Source organism: Lissotriton vulgaris, chromosome 1_1, assembly GCF_964263255.1.
Source record: "Lissotriton vulgaris chromosome 1_1, aLisVul1.2, whole genome shotgun sequence".
Taxonomy (NCBI): Eukaryota; Metazoa; Chordata; class Amphibia; order Caudata; family Salamandridae; genus Lissotriton; species Lissotriton vulgaris.
The window spans coordinates 702,983,755-702,993,330 of record NC_141685.1 but is presented as its reverse complement, the minus strand read 5'-3'; positions in this window follow the sequence as shown (position 1 = coordinate 702,993,330).

Genomic DNA, 9,576 nt, shown 5'->3' with positions numbered 1-9,576 from the left:
TCACCTGAAAAGAAAATATTTAATTATTGTCAGCTGTCCTTACGTGCGCCAAAAGCCCATCAGCACGTCATTCAGGAATCGGGAAGCAAGAGTTTTTTTACCCTGCTCATGATGTCAGGTTTTATACCTTTCCCCTATCTAAAACTCTCTACATTCTACATTCCTTCACCAAAATTCAGGTTTTCCATTGGCTGAGCCATGTCAGTCCACCATTAGGTCATCTTTGAATTTTACCAAGTCCGGGCTTCACATAAGCCCATTGTCTTTTTCTTCCGTGACATTTGGCTTCCTCAAATTTATATCTTTCCTCTTCGAGCACTGTATTTTCTACTTCCTAAACTTGGCAGACAATCATGGATCCTGTCCTTGGGCCTTTTCTCAGAGAGCACATTTTATTCTAGCAGAAGTCTTTGTCTTTTTATTAATAATGTTCTATGCAGCAAAAATCTCCATTGCGTAAATATAAGGCTCCACTCTGCATCTCTGTCAGCCATATTTTTTCCGAGCCACTTTTTAGGCCTCACTTTGGAAACTATTATTAAACAAACACAAGACATCAATTAATTAAAGAATTGAAACCCATTCTGTTACCCGTCCCCTTCTAATAATTAACCAGGTTAATTCTGTTACCTAGCCGATGCACATGAAAGCAGCAATATATTTACTTTTTTCTTCAGGATCTGCACGAACTCCAAAGGCTTTTGTCACTAAAGACATAACATAAGCACATTTAATAAGCACATGCCATTAGTTAAACAGCCGCATTTAATACTGACAAAGACAATAGACAAAGTTTGTTTATTATTTTATTCTTCGCGTATGCAACATAAAGCACATTAGTTAATCCCACGTGTAATGTTTGCAATTTTAAACTAAGTTGATTAATACTTTTCACCACATGCTTATTAGTCAGGTTACATATTATGGGAAATTAACTTCACAGGTTAGAAAAAAATGTTGCTCTTCACCCTGCTCCATCATCTGGTGATTTCAAAATCACCAAACAATACCCAAAAATTTATACATTTTTATCCTACGAACATGTTTTGGACTTTCTTAATATTAGTATTTCTAAACTTTAGTCTCATCTGTTTTTCTGCATTTTTCATATTGACATCTACAGAACTCTTCTAATACTATCTCTTTTTCTTTCTCCTTTCTGAGTTTGTAAATTCTTTTCTTTTCTATTAAGTGTTTTCTCTTGTGTATCATGCAACTAATTTTAAGCAAAAGTGTTATCATAGCTATGACTATTAAAGGAAAAACTATTTTACCTATAATTGAACTACGAATCTCTTGAAACCAGCGTTTGATTGTTGCAAATCTTTTAGCCAAGCGTTTTGAAAAACTTTCATCTTCTATTGGTTCAGTTTCACTATGAGGCTCAGTAATGTTTCTTATATACATCTCTATGTTCTGACTCTTATCAGGAATATATGTGCAGCAGTGTTGGACATGCAATATCCCACAGACTCCACCCTCTTTAGCTAGCAGAATGTCTAATGCAAGACGGTTCTGCATTACCATAGATCTCATGGCAACAAGTTCTGTATCAACTAATTGGAATCCACCTGCAGTATCTGTTGACAATTTGTCAACAATTGTGGACAATTTTCTAATTTTGTTTGCATTCAGAGTTATTCCCACCATAGGTATTAACACACCAAATATGTCTCCTAAAATTTCTGAAAAGCTTTCTCTTCTAAATCTACTCAGGTGATTACCAATTTCAAATTAACCTTTTGCATTTCTTTCTACATGAAACATTTTTGGGAAAACTAAACCCACAAAACATGTCCCGTACCAGTGGTTGGGAAGGTTATAATAAGCTTTATCCCCACAAATAAAATAAATTCCAGGAAAAATTGGATCTTTGCCTCCTTTAAATCCCCAACCCCCTACAATGCTATAGGTATCTTCACATTGACTTGCACCTACGAAATAGTTATCTAATTGAGTATTATCTCTTCTTATACAAAATTTCCCAGTAACAGGTTTATCTATGTGAATTGCGACATTAACATTTCCACCAATAAGCTTTTCATCTTCTAATTGCCAGAATTTAGACTTAGACTGTTTCATCTTCTTGTTTTGTTTATAAACTGCCCTCCTCTCTTCTACCATATTTAAAAATGATTTCTCTTCTGTTCTCAATTTACATGTTAGATTATTTTTAAAGGCATATTCATAAGTGAGTTCATTAGTTACTAAGAAAAATTCCCTCATCTGTTTAGCAAATTTCACTTTATTCAAGCTTGCTACTATTTTTAAATTTGCAAAAATGTCATCAAAGTCTGAATAATAATATTCCAGACATCCAGTTTTATAAAACAAACTAGCTACTACACTACATGTCACACCATAGGTAAGAGAGAGCATATTATAGGTGACGCCCTCTGACACAGAAGTTGGTAATTTCACTCAAACATAACAGTCTTTTGCATTCATCACCTTAACATATTCAGATAAAAGTCTTGAAAATGTATTTCTAGAAAAATCTCCCACAGATCTATCTTGATGAATCTCTGGTTTATGTACAATGACCTTATTCGGGTCAACAATCTTGTCATGATTGACCACAGCTTTACTAGTCGTATTAGCTTTATACACCTCTTTGTCTATTCCAAAAGGGAAAATGACAGCTAAAATTAACCAAACTAAAATTATTAGAACTACACATATTGTAGACAGTTTGCAACATCTTTTGAGAATTGAGCATCTCAAATTATTATTATAAGAAGGCATCTTTACTAAAATAAAAAATAAAAATGAAAAATTCACTAAATCACTACATACACCCCCATATTTTTCTTTTTTTATATCAGATAGCTTTGTTTCCCTAACAGTTTTTCTTCAACCTTATGTCATACATCAAATGTGTTTTCCAGCTAACACAATTTCTTCTACCTGGTGTCACCTAACACAATTTTTTCGACCTTGTGTCACTTCAAAGAAAATCAGTCATTATCACTTTCTTCATCTAAATTAATTTGACTACTACTAGTTTCTGTTACTGGTGGAATCACTATGTAGGACCACTCAGGTGACTTATACTTCTGATTTGGTCTAACTGTTCTTTTTGGCCTATTATTGATCACTTCTATTCTCTTCTCTGTTTGCTTTTTCTTATTCAAGTCTTCTTCTTTTTGACTTGTAATCTCATTCACTTGTTCTTTTGCTTTATTCACTAATTTGAATTTCAGACCTTCGTTTTCACTCGGCCAATTGTCTCCTTTTCCTGTTAACCTCCTTTTTGGCTCTGTCGAGTTATATTCCACTCTCCAAGCTCTTTTCCTTGATCTTTTCACTTTTGATTCATCTTCACTGTCATCTGTTTCACTTTCTGTGTTATTAGCTGATTCATCGATTATCAGTTTTTCTGTATCGGATTCTTCTTCAGATTCAGGTACTTCTTTACTCAGCAGTTTCACTTTGTTAGGAACAGCATCCTTATAGCTGGTACTTGGAATGTCATCTTCTTCTTCTTCGATTACTTCCAATCCACCAGTTTCAGACTTTTCGTTCCTTCTTTCAAAGATTCCAATCTGCTTTTCAATACTCTCCTGATCTTGATTTTGAATCACTTCTTGTTCAGTTTGCTCTTCTGCTACTATTATTATTATTATTAAAACCATTCATTAAGTGCCTGGTTACCCAAAACAGTGTGTCCCCGCGCTGTATACTGCACAAAAAAGCTAAAGGTGAGACAGGGGAAAAACAGTTAAAGATATATAATGGCACCGGGATTAGTCCTGGGGGAAAAGAAAGGTTTTAAGTTTTCTTCGGAAAATGCTTTCTGAAGGCTCCATCCGAAGAGTGATCGGGAGATCGTTCCAGCATTTTGCCGCTAAAAATCTGAATGAGCGTCCGCCCATCCTGGCTCTGGTGATTTTAGGAAGTTTGAACATCATCCTTCCGGCTGATCTCAAGTCTCTGATGGGGCGGTGTATTGTCAGAAGGTTAAGGAGATAGGCCGGACCTTTGCCCTGAGCAATACGATGAGCGAAACAAAGAGACTTAAATTTAATCCGCTCTCTTATAGGTAACCAGTGGAGTTTGGATAGAGCTGATTTACCTGATGCTCTGCGAGGAAGTTTAAGTACTTGGCGAGCTGCAGCATTTTGAGCACATTGAAGTTGGTGCAATCCTTTTTGGCTCAGCCCTAGGAGTAGAGCATTACCGAAGTCAAGGTGGGGGGTTACTAAGGCATGCACAATGGTCTTTCTAGAGTCGATTGGCAAAAGATTCAGAATCTTACGGAGAGCTTTCAGTATACTGAAGCATCTAGCTGTGACTTTGTTCACGTGTGTTTTATATGAGAGATCTGAGTCCAGTGTTATCCCCAAATTACACACTGACTCCACAGGATGAGGGGGACTGCCCAGTTCTATAGGCCACCACATGTGCTACCATACTGAAGCAGATTTCCCAACTACCAACAACTCGGTTTTGTCGCCATTGAGGCGTAGACAGTTGCGGTTCATCCAGGCTGATACCGATGATAAACAGCTCGAGAAGTTGATGGCATCTTCTCTACACTCAGGCATGAGCTTCAGTAGCAGTTGTGTGTCATCGGCATAGCTGACAATGCCCACCCCAAAACTCTCAACTATGCAGGCCAGGGGAGCCATATAAATGTTAAATAAGGTGGGGCTCAAACTCGACAACGCTGCTGTCTCTCCATCGTCCACGATACTCCTCAAGCCTTCGGTGGAAAAGAGTAGGGCTGATTCAGTGGAGTGACCTGCTCTGAAGCCCGATTGAGTGGGGTGCAGGAGCGAATGTTCCTCCAAGTAGCTCATGAGCTGCTTATTCACCACCTTCTCAACAACTTTAGCGCAGAAAGGGAGGAGGGAAATGGGGCGGAGTTTCTGAAACTGAGTGATGTGAATGTTGTTTTTTTTTTTTAGGGGGATAACCTGAGCAGTTTTCCACGCATCCAGAACCTGACACTCTTTAAAGGAGAGCGATGTAATGAGACTTATCTGATCGATTATTGTCGTTTCCAGTACTCCTTTAAAGGGAGCCGGGGGGCAGACATTGCTGGGTGAGCCTGATTGAATGCTGTTGGCAATGCTCACTAGTTCTTGTTTCTCTGGAGTAATAAAACAAGAGAGGCAAGTCTCCGTGTGGGTGTTTGTAACTACTGCGTGTTCAAACGGCTGGCTGTTGTCTTTCGTAAAAGTGGCATGGATTTTGTCAATCTTACCTATGAAGAAGTCGGCGATAGAATCGCACAGCTCTTCCGAGTAGGTATCTTGGGCGTCCAGCCTGGTAGGGACCGTGAGCTCTCTATAGATGGTAAAGAGTTCTTTCGTACGGTTCTCAGCAGAGTCAATTCTGTTTTTAAGGTAGCAGCTTTTTTCTGCTCTCAGCATTTTCTTGTAAGTATTGAGTTCTCTATTATAATATAGTTTGTCCTTGGGGTTATACTTGATCTAGCATATCATTTTCATTTTCTTCAGAATCTTGTATCACAACTTCATCATTCTCTTCATTCAATACTTCATTTGCATTTGAATATTCCAGATCTCGACTTTCTTGTCGATCTTCAGTATCTGAATTTCTGTCAGGTTCTTCTTCTGAATCTGAATCAGCTGTTGTATCACCTTCTTCGTCAGGATTTTCAGTTGGAGGGACTCGTATGGTATGACTAGCATGAATCCATCTTTTCAGTCCCCTACACGTAATTGCATTTGTTGTGACTAGTATCACCTGTCTTGCCTTCTGCCACCTTGGTACTAGACAATTCCTTCTTCGATGAACCTTTGTTCTCACCCAGTCTCCTGGCAAAAGATCATGAGCTTGTTCTTTTTCTTTTGAAAGTACTTCAGTACCTACCTGGTGGTACACAGAAGTCACTACATCAGAGAGATTCTTGCAGTAATCCATGATTGCACTGTCATTAATACTTAATACTTTATCAACTGGAACAAATGCTTGTCTCATGACCCTTCCCATAAGGATCTCATGTGGACTCAGACCTGTGTTTCTGTCTGGAGTGCTTCTCAAAGTCATAAAAACAAGTGGAAGTGCATCTGTCCACTTCATTCCTGTTGCTAAACACATTTTAGCTAGCCGTTTTTTTATTGTACCATTCACTTGCTCAACAACTCCTGATGCTTCTGGTCTGTAGGCACAATGCAATTTTTGTTTTATTCCTAGTGCTTCACAAATCAGTTTTAGCAGTCTGTTTTCCAAATGTGTGCCGCGATCTGTTTCAATCGATACTTGAAAACCATACCTTGGTATGAGTTCTCTCAAAAGCAATTTCGCCACAGTAATTGAATCATTGTGACATGTTGGAAAAGCTTCCACCCATCTTGAAAACAAACAGACTATTACCAACACATATCTGAGTCTGTTTCGAGGTGGCATTTCAATGAAATCAATCTGTATTCTGGTAAATGGACCACCCTCCCGTCCTATGGTTCCCATGCTTACAGCAGTCTTTCTGTTTGAGTTAATCTGTTGGCATATGAGGCATCTCTGGCAAAAAGATTCTGCAATTATTCTGAATTTCGGATTGTACCAAGTCTGTCTAAACAACCTAATCATGGAATCTCTTCCGATATGTCCTGGACCATGGTACATGCGTGCCATGTCTGAAATCATGCTGTCTGGCATTACTGGTCTGTCATTGTTGTAAACCCAGATTTTATCTTCCTCTCTCTACCTACATCCTGCTTTTAGCCATGTGTCTTTTTCCTCATCATTTGCCTCATCTTGTAACTGTTTTACTCCTTGCCAAGTCTCAACTACAGATATTAGCATAAGTGAGTTCAAAACATGTTCATTATTTTTTTCCCGATTTACAGACACATTTTGTCTTGCGAAGAATTTTGCTATTGCATCAGCATATGCATTTCCTAAAGTTATATAATCCACTCCCTTTTTGTGGGCTGTGCATTTCACCACAGCAATTTTTTCTGGAAGCTGTATTCCATCTATTAGCCTCTTGATCAACTGAGCATTTCTTATCGGTGATCCCGCAGAAGTTAAATAACCTCTTTGAGACCAAAGCTGGCCATAGTCATGGACTACGCCATAACCATACTGACTATCAGTCACTATGGTAACCTTTTGATCTTTTCCCAGTTCATATGCACGAATCAAAGCAATTAATTTTGCCACTTGAGCTGAACGAATTCCTTTGAGACTGGAAGCTTCAATCACATCTGCAACAGTACACACTGAATATCCTGAAATCAGAACACCATCATCTGTTCTTAAGCATGAACCATCAACAAATAAAACAAGATCTGATTCAGGCAGTGGGACGTATTTTATATCCTGCCTTGGTTTTGTACCATAATCTAATACATCCAGGCATTCATGATCAACCTCATCTCTGACTTCTGTTTCAGTAGTGTCAGGTTACAATGTGGAAGGATTTAAATTCACACATCTCGAGATAGAAGCGTTATCTGATCCCAGAATAACTTTTTCATATTTTGTCAACCTTTTGTTTGTCAAATGCTGTGTTTTGCTTCTGGTGAGAAGAATCTCTACTGAATGTGGAACGTAAACTTTAACTGGAAATCCCATTATTATTCCTTCACTTTGTTCCAAACTCACACTTGTTGCAGCTACTGCTTTTAAGCAACCTGGTAATGCTTTTGCAACAGGGTCAAGAACAGCTGAGAAGTATGCTATTGGATTTCTCAGTCTTCCATGTCTTTGAATCAGAACTGATAATGCACAACCTTCTCTCTCACTGCAATACAGCTCAAACTCTTTTTCATAATCAGGCATTCCCAATGCTGGAGCTTCACACAAACTTCTTTTTAACTGTTCAAAAGCTTCTAATTCAGTTTTTGTTAATTTAATTGGGTCTTTTATGTCCGCTTTTGTCAGTCTCTGCAGTGGTTTTGCAATTACCGAGAATCCACTAATCCATTGGCGACAATAACCTACCATTCCTAGAAACATTCTAACCTGTCTCTGTGTTTTTGGAGGTTACATTGCTTGGATCATTTTTATTCTTTCCGTTGTAACTTGTCTGATTCCTTTTGCAATCCTGTGACCAAGATATTTTACTTCTTGTTTACAAAATTGTAATTTTGCAGGTGACACTTTATGTCCCTCAACAGCCAGATGATTCAAAAGAGTAATGGTATCTGTTACGCAGTTATCTCTTGTTTTTGCAGCTACAAGCAGATCATCAATATACTGCACTAACGTAGATCTTCTAGGTAATTCTAAATCTTCTAAGGATTTCTTTAGCAACTGATTAAAAATAGATGGACTCTCAGTATACCCTTGTGGGATTCTACACCATGCTAATATACGCTCTTTGAACTGGAACGCAAAAATTTGCTGGCATTCTGGATGCAATGGAACAGTAAAGAATGTATTGCATAAATCAATAACTGTATACCATTCTGCATCATGCGGAATCTGATATAAAATTACTGGTGGGTTTGGTACAACTGGGCAACATGGGACAACAATTTTGTTTACCTTTCTCAGGTCCTGAACAATTCTAAAAGTACCGTTAGGCTTTTTAATTCCCATAATCGGTGAGTTACATGGGCTACTCTTGATTTCTCTTAGAACTCCTTGTTTTATGAATTTGTCAATTACAGGTGTAACACCTTCAATTACTTCTGGTTTCATTTTATACTGAGGAATGTTTGGGTAATCTGCTCCTTGTTTTACTGTTATTTGTACTGGATCGACATTTTTCATTAAATCCATTTCATCTCCAGTGAAATCCCAGATTTTAACATTCACTGTCTCTTTTAGTTCTTCAGGCAAATTGTTTTTTATCAAACACAGGAAATAATCTGCTTTCTTCTGCCTCAACCATTGACATTGTTAATTTGTAAAGTCCATCTTCTTCTAAAGTTTGCAGCTCTATACCATCCGGTGAGCAGTATATTTTGCAATTCATCTTGCATAGAATATCCCTACCTAAAAGATTTACAGGACTGCTATCACAAACTACAAATCTATGCATGTCTTTAAATTTACCTATTTCAATTTAGTTCAACTTCAGTTAAATCTGTATTAATTTGCTTATTAGCTACACCTACTACTTGGATCTTGTCACCAGAGAGAGGCAGGTTTTCTATTTCCACTGATCTAACAGTAGATCTAACAGTAGAACGGGTAGCACCTGTATCCACTAGAAAAGTAATTTCTACATCATTCGCTTTACCATTTACAATGGACCAGATTGTATGTATGTATGTATGTATAGGCGTTTATATAGCGCACTACTTACCCAGAGGGTCCCAAGGCGCTTCGACCGCTGCGAATCCCTTCCTGGCTTCCCTGAGAGATGGTCCCTTAATGGGTATCTCCAGGGTGAGACCAGGCATCCCCGGCGGTCTGGTGGGGCGGTTAGTGAAGATGAGGCAAGCTAATGCCCAGAGTTGCCGAGTGTGATCGCTGATCAGAGTGGGCACTGAGGCGAGAGAATTATCGAGTCCGCTGACCCTGGTCCAGAAACCTGCCGCGCCGGGAATCGAACCCTGGTCCCGGGCCGTCCTCTGCTCTCGGGTCTGCCGCCTCTAACCAGTGAGCCACCCTACCTCACATCAGATTGATCTCCCTCAAGAGTGGCTCCAA